Source organism: Trachypithecus francoisi, unplaced genomic scaffold, assembly GCF_009764315.1.
Source record: "Trachypithecus francoisi isolate TF-2019V2 unplaced genomic scaffold, Tfra_2.0 Contig00586, whole genome shotgun sequence".
NCBI classification, from domain to species: Eukaryota; Metazoa; Chordata; class Mammalia; order Primates; family Cercopithecidae; genus Trachypithecus; species Trachypithecus francoisi.
In genome coordinates this window covers 5,409,967-5,422,648 of record NW_022680749.1, presented here as the reverse complement: position 1 = coordinate 5,422,648, position 12,682 = coordinate 5,409,967, and the positions used below count along the sequence as shown (strand labels likewise).

The following is a 12,682-nucleotide window of genomic DNA, read 5'->3' as shown; positions in this document are numbered from 1 at the left end:
TTGCCCAGACTGGTCTCAAATTCCTGGGCACAAGCAATCCTCCTGCCTTGACCTCCCAAGTGCTGGGATTACAGGCATGAGCAACCACACTGGCTGCAATTTTGTAACTGCAGATCAATTCAGGCTGTTCATCTAGGGGAAAGTGTTATTTTACCATTAACATCCACCCCTTGTTAACACTGTGGTGTTCTTGCTTGGTGTCTCCCCTAATGAAAAAGTTTTTATTTTCTCTCAGGTGAAGTCACTCCTCACCTGCTTCTTTTGTGCCTTTGGTCCTGAATACTCCTCTTGAACTGGGGCAGAGGCTCTCTAATTATCTTCACTGTCTCACCATCTGCTTTGGGACTTCTTTTTCAGTTAACATCCTTTTGATTTATGGCTCAATTTTATTCATAACTTGCCCCTGGTTAAAACAATTATTTCTTTATTTAAGGATTTCAGCCCAAATAGCCTCATTCCTAAATAATTTCCTAGATGCTTCTCATACAGATGATTGTTGAACGAGACTTTGACAAGCACTGATTGCTCAAAGGGATTTTTGCCAAGTCTTACTTATGTTAAGATTAAAGGCCTTTTTTGGTATTGCCAAAGTTTGGGGACAAAGAACATTGTGCATACCATGTACTGTTTGAAGAATGAATGGCAAATTTTTAAGGCCAATAATTTTTCCTAACATCATAAAACTTCTACATACATGATTCTACATTATATTATCTGGCTATTCAATATTCTTTAATTTTTTCTTCTTTTATTAGATATTTTACAAGAGTTTGCTACAATGTGTAACAGATCTAGATGTTGGGGGATAAAAGTGAGTAAGACAAGGTCTAACGTGACTACAAGGATCACATCTTGAATTATGTCAGGAGTAGATGGTCAATGGATGTTTTTGAATGACTGGATGCCAAATGGCAAAGCAAGGAGATGCACAGGCGAAAAATGCCCGTCTCCAAGTTGGTTGATGTCAGGGTTCAGAAAGGACTTCCCATCTCCTCTTATGCTGGTGCCAAGAGGCACCTTTACACAGTGTATTATAGAGACACTGATATTGGAGCATTAGGAATGGCTGTATTCATAGGAGATGTTTTCAGAGACATGGCAAAGGGGCCCTTCTTTGGTCAACTGTTCATCCTGAAGTGCAGTCCATTTTTTAAAAACAAATAAAATTCAATTATGTAAATTATAACTATTTTCTTGAAAATGGCAATCTTAAAGTGTTAAAAGGATTATTATGTTCAAGAAAAGAAAACAAGTGGTCACAAGGTTGCGAGACAATTTTGTGAAGTTTATTTTGCAAATATAGTAAGAAAAAATGTCTATACTGTGATTCCTTCGCATTGGAGGTGACATCATCTAAAGTGACTCAAGTGCCCTTGAATTTGAACAGAATAGGGACAGGTTTATTGCTGAAATACAGGCCTCTTATAAAAGCTTTGGTGCATAGAAATTATGACCTTTATCTACCACATTTTATTTTATTTTTTGAGATAAAGCCTCATTCTGTTGCCCAGGTTGGAGTCCAGTGATGTGATCTCAGCTCACTGTAACCTCTGCCTCCCAGGTTCAAGCGATCCTCCTACCTCAGCCTCCCAAGTAGCTAGGATTACAATCATGCACCACTGCACTCGGCTAATTTTTATATTTTTAGTAGAGATGGGGTTTCACCATGTTGGCCAGGCTAGTCTTGAACTCCTGACCTCAGGTGATCTGCCTGCCTCAGTCTCCCAAAGTGCTGAGATTACAGGTGGAGCCACCACGCCCAGCCCATATTTTACATTATAGTAAATAATGTTTTAGAAACATGGATTCATCTGTAGATAATAAAACTATCTCTGTCCAGAATTACTATTGTCATTGTGTCTGTCAGGTTTTCTGTTGATTAGTGCTGTTAGCCAAAAGGGATTATAAACAGGAAATACATTAGACAGGAGCAAATTAGCAAATTCAGCCATCATTAAAGTTTCACTCAAGTTGTAACATAAGATATGACTTGTTTAATGTTGCTTATACCTGAAGTCATGTTAAATGTGAAGTGTTAAGGAAACTTTGGAGAAATGCACATTGTTAGGATGCTTTCAGGAGTGACTTATTTCTTCTGCTGAAGGAGAATGTCTAAAAGTTCTAGAAAGAAACTGTTAGGCCTCTGAGCCCAAGCCAAGCCATGGCATCCCCTGTGACTTGCAGGTATACCCCCAGATGGCCTGAAGTAACTGAAGAGTCACAAAAGAAGTGCAAATGCCCTGCCTTGCCTTAACCGATGACATTCTACCACAAAAGAAGTGAAAATGGCCGGTCCTTGCCTTAAGTGATGATATTATCTTGTGAAATTCCTTTTCCTGGCTCATCTTGGCTCAAAAAGCTCCCCCACTGAGCACCTTGTGACCCCCACTCCTGCCCGCCAGAGAACAACCCCCCTTTGACTGTAATTTTCCTTTACCTACCCAAATCCTATAAAACGGCCCCACCCTTATCTCCCTTCGCTGACTCTCTTTTCGGATTCAGCCCGCCTGCACCCAGGTGAAATAAAAAGCTTTATTGCTCACACAAAGCCTGTTTGGTGGTCTCTTCACGGGACGTGCACGACAGAAACAGCTAGCATCTGGAGGGTATTGGTGCCCTTTTATCATGGTGTAATGCTCCAAGAGATTGCCTGCTCCTTCTCTCTTGCTGCTCTACTGGGGTAGTAGAACCCCACCTCTGTGCAAATGGGGCAGTGGAATGTGGGGAGAAAATGGTGGAAGAAACAGCCTCCTATTAAGACTAATTCCCCTCACCTGGACCAGTGCAGTAGCCTTTTACGTGTCTTCTCTGGCCTGCCTTCAGTGCCTTTCAAAACATAATCTGAACTATTTTTGGGAAGATGGAGTATCTTTCTGTACTTCTGCCACTAAGAACAACCAAAAACTCTCAATGTTATATATAAAACAAACAAAAGAAGATTTTCAAAGGTGAAAAAAAGAAGCCAGACCACCTAGGGATCTAGGGACTCAAAGTGTAACAAGGTGGTGGGCTCCTTAGATTATGTTTTTGTCCTATATATCCCAGACTTGGAGAGAAAGAGGCTGACAACCCAGAAATAACAATGTGCACATACAAGTAAAGCCCCAACAAAAGCCTACTGTCTCCACCCAAAAGACCAGTAAAAGAGCAAATAGAATTCAGCAACATATATAATAATATATCATGACCAAGTGAGGTTTATTTCAGGCTGGCTCAGTAGTTGAAAATGAAGCTATTTCATCCATTGTATTAACAGGCTAAAGAAAAAATCCTCGATCATAACAATCAACGGATACAGGAAGACTCTGACAAACTTCGACACCCATGAATGATCTTAAAAACTATCAGGGCCGGGTGTGGTGGCTCAAGCCTGTAATCCTAGCACTTTGGGAGGCCGAGACGGGCGGATCACGAGGTCAGGAGATCGAGACCATCCTGACTAACACGGTGAAACCCCGTCTCTACTAAAAACTACAAAAAACTAGCCGGGCGAGGTGGCGGCCCCTGTAGTCCCAGCTACTCGGGAGGCTGAGGCAGGAGAATGGCGTCAACCCGGGAGGCGGAGCTTGCAGTGAGCTGAGATCCGGCCACAGCACTCCAGCCTGGGTGACAGCGCGAGACTCCGTCTCAAAAAAAAAAAAAAAAAACTATCAGAAAAATGGGAATAGAGGGGAATTTCCTCAACATAATATAGAATAGCTATAAAAAACTGTACACATAACATTACACTGGTTGGGCCTGGTAGCTCACGCTTGCAATTCCAGTGCTTTGGGAGGCAAGAGGATTGCTTGAGGCTAGGTGTTCAAGACCAGCCTAGCCAACAGCGTGAGATCTTATCTCAAAAAAATTTTTTTAACTTTACTTTTAAATACCATTGTAGTGGCAGTTGCATGTAGTTCTAGCTATTTGGGAGAGGCTGAGGCGGGAAGATTGCTAGAGCCCAGGAGTTTGGTGCTGTAGTGAGCTATGATCATACCCCTGCACTCCAACCTGGCCAACAGTATCGGGAGAACCTGCTCCTGATGTTTAACATGGGTTCTTTTGTATTTCCCAAGTGTCTCGGCTGGGTTGAGAAATAAAGGGAAAGAACACAAGAGAGAGAAATTTAAAGCTGGGTGTCCAGGGGAGACATCACATGTCGGCAGGATCCGTGATGTTCCCCGAGCCGTAAAACTAGCAAGTTTTTATTAGCGATTTTCCAAAGGGGAGGGAGTGCACGAATAGGGTGTGGGTCACAGAGATCATATACTTCACAAGGTAATAAAATATCACAAAGCAAATGGAGGCAAGGCGAGTCACAGGACCACCAGATGAGGTGAAATTAGAATTGCTGATGAAGTTTCCGCAAGCATTGTCATTGATAACATCTTATCAGGAAACAGGGTTTGAGAGCTGGTAACCTGTCTGACCACAATTTATTAGGTGGGAATTTTCGTCCTAATAAGCCTGGGAGCACTTTAGGAGACCGGGGCTTATTTCATCCCTTCGGCTTCGACCATAAAAGACGGGGCGCCTTAAAAAGGGGCCGTCTATAGGCCTACCTTCAGGGCACATTCTCTTTCTCAGGGATGTTCCTTGCTGAGAAAAAGAATTCAGCGATATTTCTCCTATTTGCTTATGAAAGGGGAGGAATATAGCTCTGTTCCATCCGGCTCACTGGCAGCCAGTTCAAAGTTACCTCTCTTGTTCCCTGAACATCGCTGTTATCCTGTTCTTTTTAAAAGATGCCCAGATTTCATATTCAAACACACATGCGCTACAAACAATTTGTGCAGTTGATACAATCACAGGGTCCTGAGGCAACATTCATCCTCCTCAGCTTACAAAGAAGATGACGGGATTAGAGATTAAAGACAGGCATAGGAAATCATAAGGATATTCACTGGGGAAGTGATAAGTGTCCATGAAATCTTCATAATTTATGTTCAGAGATTACAGTAAAGACAGGCGTAAGAAATTATAAAAGTATTAATTTGGGGAACTAATAAACGTCCATGAAATCTTCACAATTTATGTTCTTCTGCCATGGCTTCAGCTGGTCCCTCTGTTCGGGGTCCCTGACTTCCCTCAACACAACAGTGCAAGACTCTGTCTCTTAAAAAAATTCCAGCAAGTTTTAAAAATAGATCTAGACAACACTAGTCTACAATGTATATAGAAAGGCAGAGGAGATAGAATAGCTAAAACAACTTTGAAAAGGAAGACTAATGTGAAAGGAACCAGTCTTACTTGGTTTCAAGGGTTTCAAGACTTATCATACAGCTTCTATAGTCAAAACTATATGGTATTGGCAGAGGAATAGACACACAGATCCATGGAACAAAACAGGAAACCCAGAAACTGATACACACATATATATGCAACTGCTGTTTTGACACAGGTGTAAAAGAAATTCAATGGAGGAAGATAACTTTTCAATAAATGGTGCTGAGCAATCCTTAAAGTTAAAAAGTGAGCCTCAACCTAAGATTTATACCTTATGCAAAAATTAACTCAAAATAACTCACAGACTTAAATAGAAAACATTAAAACTATCAAACTTTTAGTAAGAAAAAATCTTCATGAGGTAGGACTCAGCAAAGACGACTTAGACTTGACACCAAAAATATGGTTCATAAAAGGAAAAGCTGATAAATTAGACTGCATCACAATTAAAAAACTTTGCTCTGTGAAAGGCCCTGTTAACAGGATAAAAAACAAATTGGAGAGTGGGAAAAGAATTGCAAACCCCGTATTTGACAAAAAGGACTAGTATTTGGAACAAGAAAGTAAACTCTCAAAACTCAACATTAAGTCTAATAATCCAATTAGAAAATAGGCAAAAGACCCGAAGAGACACTTCATCAAAGATAATATACAGATGGCAACTAAGCACACGAAAAGATGTTCAGCTTCGTTGGCCATTAGAGAAACTCAAAGCAAAACCACAACAAGCTATTACTACATACCTATCTGAATGGCTGAAATAAAAAACAGTGGCAACATTAAATTCTGATGAGAATGAGGAGAAACTAGATCACTGGTACATTACTGTTGAGACTGTAAAATGGTGCAGATACTCTGGAAATAGTTTGACAGTTTCTTTATGCATGATGGTTTCTACATGCAGCTACCATATAACTCAGCAATTGCACCCTTGGGCATGTATCCCAGAGAAACAAACTTCATGTTCACACAAAAACCTATAAACAAATGTTTATAGCAGCTCTATTTAAAATCTCTGGACATCGGAGCTGAGCCAGATGTCCTTCAACATGTGAATGGTTAAACAAACAGTGGCACCCCCATACATGGCACACCGCTACTCAGCCCCCTAAAAAGGAACAAACTATTGACAAGTGAAACAACCTGAATGAATGTACAGAAAATTATGCTGAGAGAAAACAGCCAATCCCATGAGGTTCTATACTATATGATTCCATTTATATAACTGTTGAAAAGACAAGATTATAGAAATGGAGAACATATTAGTGGTCACCAGGAGTAAAGTGGGGAGGGCTATCCAGGGACAACAGGAGGGATTCATGTGGTGTTGAAAATGCTTTATCTTGACTGCACCAAGGACAATATCCTGGTTGTGATGTTGTATCATAGTTTTGCAAGATGTTACCTTTGGGGAAAACTGGGTAAAGGATACATGGGATTCCCCTGCATTATTTCTTACAACTGCATATAAGTCTACAATTATTTCAAAATAAAAAAGCTTAAATTAAAAAACCCTGAATGTCTTACTATATCACCTCTCTTCAGTAACATTTTCACCACAGCTTGAAAGATAAAATCAAAATGTTTAACAATGCTTGATTAGAGCCTATATGATTAGAACTTGCATGGTCTAGCCCAGTGATTCCCAGACTTGGCAGAGTTACCTATGAAACTTATTTAAAAAATACTGATGCCTAGGTCCTAGTCCAGCTCAATTAAATGAGGATCTGTTGGTGCAACTATACATTCATTAATGTGTTTATCTGATTAAATCTGCCTCACCACCAGACCATAGGCTCTGTGAGGGCAGGCACCAGGGCTGTTTATGCTTTCCAGCATATTTCCAGCACCCAAATCAGTATCTGTCACCCAGGAGGTGCTCAGTATTTGTGAAGCAAATGAATGAATGAATAGAGTGAAACAGAAATATCCTCCTCCCCTCTCTTTCTGCCTCCCTGAACCCATGAAAGGGATAAGGAGCCTTCCCCAGTTTCATCCCGGTCTCTCCAGGGCTCCATCACAAAATTGCAGTAGGGATCACAGCATTGCTCCGAGAGAGATCTAACCCACAAGTACGAAATCTGGAAATGATGACAGTGCCTCCTTCTTCACACTCAATCAACAAATTTAATGAAAGTGAAACAGAAGCTGACAAGGAGGCTGACATGACACATACTCTTACTCATGCAGAAATAATAGAAAGCCTTTTAAATGCAACTAAAAAAATTAAAGACACTGACAAAGAAATGAAAAAAAAAAAAAGATTTTAGGAGAGGAGAAAAGCCGGGGGCAAAAAAAGCTCCTAACTTTTGATCTAATAATCACATTTGCAGAAAGTCTCTCTTGTGCTGCTCATGGAGCCAGAGTGGTCCATATAATGTTAACGTGTGAATAAGATTATGCAAAAAGAAAGAAATTCAGCAAATTTCAAGGTATTTTTGGGCGTATTATGGCCTATTGCCCCACCTCCACCCCAGCATCTATATCAACATTTGCAGTGTGAGTACAACAATTAATATTTCAAACAATTACCTTGAGACATTGCAAGTTCTGGAATGTGATAAGAATCTCAGCCCACAAATCCACAAACACCAGAGTGTGGGAAATATAACTATATATTTCAGTAACTCCACTTAATTTTTATCTCTATACCACTACCACCACCACTGCCACTACTACTTATTCTACCTATCTGATGGTAAGCTTATCCTTTTAAAAGTCTTGGCATCATTTTACTCACTCATATACAGTATTTAAAAAATTTTGGGTGGGGGCAGGGTTTTGCAAATACTCCCTGGAATTGTCAAGGCTTCCACAGGTGAAGTATTGTGGGGTGGAAGGGCAGCAAGGCCTTTCGTGTCTGGCAGCTCTGCCATTTGGATTCATGGTTTGGGCTTGGGAACCTTTATTAGGCTGCTTATAGTTAGTTACACCTGCTCTCTGGCCTTGCTTTCTCCCTGACGTTGATACTGGAAAGCTGGTATGCACCCTTTTCTTTCCCTTCCCTCTCCTTTTTCCAAACAGAATGGCCTTCTAGTGTGGGGTGAAAGAAGCTCCACTCATTCCCCTTCCTGAGATATCTTATCTCAGGAAAATATCTTGTCCCAGTTTCTTGGGGCTCAAACTTTGGGAAACAAAGGCAGGAAATCTAACAGGCTTTCTGCTCTCACTGGAGGCTAGGGACACAGGCCAAAACATCTGCTGGAGTGGGGACAGGTTTGAGGGAGAAGAAGGAAAATGAGATATATAGGTATGGAAAAATAGATTATTCCAACATGTTGTCTTGGAATGACAGCTGACATTACATGCTCACACAGTGTGCCAAGTGCTCTAGTAAGTGCTTTATGTGGATTATTATGGAGAAATGCTCACAACCTGAAAATAAGTTGGTATTGTTATTCACATTTTATAGGCAAGGAAACTAAGGCTCCAGGAGGTTTACTCATTTGACTGATGTCACACAGCTAATAAGTAGCAGGGCACAGATTTGTGCCCAGTTTCTGATTCCAAAGCCCATGCTTTTAACTACTGCAGGAAAAGATAGTGATGTTTAAGATCCTGCAGGATAGGAAAGGGTATGAATCCATTTTAGGACTATTTTTCTAACGATGGGGATTGAAATAAGAAAGAATACAGGGCTTAAGCAGTGGCCTCAGTCAATAGAAACATTCAGTTAACCAGGATTCCATGAGGCTTTTCTGGCCTGGCCACTTTTCCCTCCAGCTGTGGTGGTTTCTCCTCCCAGTCCCCAGCTGTGCTCCTGTCTCTGGTTCCCTGAGTGTTGCTCTCACTGTTTTTCTTGGCACCTTTATCCCTGCAGTTCTACCTCTTGATCTTTCTGTTTCTTGCCCCTGGCTCACTCCATGACTTCTGGTTCATGATGAAGGAATTTATGCTTCAGTCTTGCAGTTTTCTTTGAGAGCTAACCCAGTGGACTTTAGCTAGGGCTCATGCCAACGGCCCTTATGGGTTCTTTCATTTTTGCCTGCTAGGTTTTCCTATGAGGTTCTCCAGTGCTGTTTCCCAGCTGCTAGATGCCCACCATGACTAGCCCTCCAAGGTCACTTGGTGAGCATTTAAGCCCTTAGGTCTCAGCAGTACCCTGGGAGAGGACCAACATCTCCTGTTGCAGCAGGTAACGTCAGTGTCCATATATCTCAAAGCGTCTGTAGTAAGAAGCCACGTAGAGAACTGTTCCATTTAATGCATACAGCCAGGCCAGGAAACCCCTTAACGGTGAGAGCTTTTAGCTCACAAGGAAGTCTTTAACAACCATCCAGAGGTGAGCAAGGGGCTTAAAATGATTGACTTGTCAGACAGGCATGTTTTTTAAAAAACAAAAACTGTCGCATTAACCTTGTTGTAGCCCCAGGAGTTATTGAGCTGTGTGTAACTACTACCACACTCTTTAAAACTACCATGTTCAGTGCCATTAAAACAGCTTGGCCAAAATCACAGATGGGTCACCAAGTTACGAGTGAAAACAGGAAAATAATGGGATGGGTGGGAGTGGGGACAAAAATGTACAAAAGTGAAGCAATTCAAAGAGAAAATAATGCAAGTAGTTATTATAGAAACAAATTGAAATTTGTAAATTTGTCCTTCGAAATTTCTCCCTCCTCTGCCTCACTTCAATGGTGCAAAGTCCCTTCAGGTTCTGAAGTGATAATTGATTATTGGTCTTCCTGCCTTTACCTACATGGTCTTTCTTTATAATTCCCCAAATCCTGTGAAGAGTTAATATCATCCCCAGTGTAGACACGAGAAAATGAGGCCCCAATAGGTTATCAAACATTTGGACAGGGTCTGGTGGACAGTAAGCTACTTTTCTATTATACGACACTGACTATAGTAGGCCCTAAGGAGTGGATTTAGGGATTTGAGGAAGAGCCCATATATCTAGTTTAATGGCTGGTCTTTTGGTAGTTTTCAAATTAAAACATGTAATGTCTGTCCATTCTGCCTTTATGCAAGGTTGATTAGGGCCAGAGTAGAAAGCACTATAGTTGCAATATAAGGAACTTCTCTTTCCTTTGGCATTTGATAAAAAATTCTGTAGAGCCGTTATTCGGGCTGGGGAGTTTTTAAAAATGTTTATGCCTGGGCTGCACCCCATAGCAATTATGTCAGACTCCCTTTGTATGGACCCCATGCATCAGTACTTTTAAAGCTCCCCAGGTGTTTTCCCTTGTTGCCAGGGTCAAGAACCAGGGCTCTAAAACAGTGGTTCTCAAACTCGAATATGCAGCAGAATCACCTGGAAGACCTGTGCAAACACTGGTTGCTAGGACCCACTCCTAGAGTTTCTGATTCAGTAGGTCCAGGGTGGGTCCCAAGGATGTGCATTTCTAGTAAGTTCCCAGGTCACATGATATTCCTCATCTGAGGACCATACCTGGATAATTGGGGAGGTAAGTTGAGCGAAAGTAAACCCAGTCTATGCTTCTGCTCCCTTTCTTCCTGTTTATGAGGTTATAAGAAGTTTGTGTCTGATTCTCCTCCATGTCTTTCCACAGTGCTAACTCACCCAACAAGAATACTAGAAGAACATCATTTGCTGTGTAAATGATAAATAGTCTGTGAGCATCCAGAAGTGTTTTTAAATAAATCAGGCAATGAATTCTATCAGGCTTTGAATGAGTTCTAAGGAGTTTACCAACATTTTCAGTAGGAAAATAAACATCTTTCAAAGAAAATGTATCCTCAAATGTAGTTGTGCTACTCATTCTAACAGCATTTTTTTTAAGGCTTTTGCAATAACTCCTCTTTATTATTTTTAATGAAGTCAAGTTATAAAGTTTGTGGACGGGAAAAAACCTTGAGGCTATCAGGGTTGGGTTGTCAGATTTAGGAAAACAAACATACACATGCACGCCACGCACACAGGAAATCCAGTTAAATTTCAGTTTCAGATAAATAATAATTTTGTAGCATAAGTATGTCCCGTACAATATTTGACAACCCTGAATGGGGATAAACATTGGGATGGGAATAACATAAATGCCTGCTGTGGAGAACCGGAACATACCATATCCATTTCTGTTTTATGGATACACAGAATTACTTACTCGATCTTGTACCTTGAACATTGAGAACTCAACAAACATTGGCTGAATTGATAGAATATGAATACCTAAGATATAAATGCAATATATGAAAGTGCTGAGTGATTTCAAAGAAGAATGCTTGATCAACTTAAGATTGCAGTGTCTTTTGATTTAGTTATCCCACTTTGATCATTGTCTAAACCAGTGATTCTCAACTGAGGATGATTCCCCCATACCAGGGGACATTTGGCAATGTCTGGAGATATCTTTGGCTGTCACAAGTGGGTGGGGGAGGTGCTACTGGCATCTATTTGTTTGAGGCCAGGAATGCTGCTAAACGCCTGATGACGTACAGGACGGCCTCTGGCAACAAAGAATTATCTGGCCCAAATGTCCACAGAGCTGAGGTTGAGAAATCCTGGTCTAGATCATAGTGCAGAGGATTTAGCAAATCTTTTGTTGAATTTTTTTGGCCGTGTCCTGGAGTGCGTTGGTCTCTCATTCTTCCAGGTGTCAACGGAGGAAAGATGGTTTCTCCTATTATACTGTGAAGGAATGGGTGGAAGAATTTTGATATGCTTCTTCGAAATCTTACGAAACAAGGAAGGTGCTGCTGAGGTTCCAGAAAAGGTACCAGTCTTCAGTTGCTGCTGTTCTTCCTGTAGTCTGGCCTAGATTTGAAGCTTTTGAGGAGTTCATGCAGGAACTACGAAATTTAGGTGAGTGCACTATATCAATCTCCCCTTCTTTAGTGTGGGAGATATATTTTTTGTCTCAACCTTCCAATTAGTTCTGGCCATCCAGGACTTTTTTGCAAATGGTAATTGGAAGGAGGTGCTGACCCAACACGTATTCGTTATTTTGTGTACTACCACTGTTGATATAATACATGTACTTTGTACTAAATACAGCAACAATGAACATTCATAATACATTGAACAATATCTTACATTTTCATTTATGTATACCTCTAATGAACTATAAAACATTTTATAGACATATATTCTTATTAAAGAACTAATTAATTCTCATGATACCCATGGGAAGCAAAGTGGGGGTGGGTTATATTATTCCCATTTTACTAGGAAATAATTAAATCTTGCCTGGAGTTACACATTGACTATTTGAAAAGCCAGGAGTAAATTACAAGTCTTGACAATGGTACCATGTCTGCCAGCCAGGGCAGTGTTCTGCTGATGGCACTGATTCATCGGTCCCTAGTTAATGCCCGGGCATAAACGTCTAATTTGAAAATCCTTTTTAAATGTAATGAGGCAGATTGTGAAGGGTGGTTGCTAATTAGAGAAGAAGGATAACATAGCAAGGACATTTCCATTCCTGGTGGTTTACCCTTTTTAAACAAAAACATACCAGTGAAAAGTAGAAAAGAAAATCATACATTACGGTTCAATAACTGTTTACTACGGGCG

The 12,682-nt window shown here is 40.7% G+C and overlaps 1 long non-coding RNA gene across 3 annotated transcripts in view; it reads left to right on the top strand.

Moving 5' to 3' along the window:
* Nucleotides 1–2,245, top strand: part of LOC117086023 — a 106,803-nt gene extending 104,558 nt beyond the window's left edge. For all 3 annotated transcript variants that reach the window (XR_004438178.1, XR_004438180.1, XR_004438177.1), the window contains one exon: nucleotides 2,185–2,245. This is a non-coding gene — a long non-coding RNA (uncharacterized LOC117086023). The remainder of the gene's footprint in view (nucleotides 1–2,184) is intronic.
* Nucleotides 2,246–12,682: the final 10,437 nt, after the last annotated feature.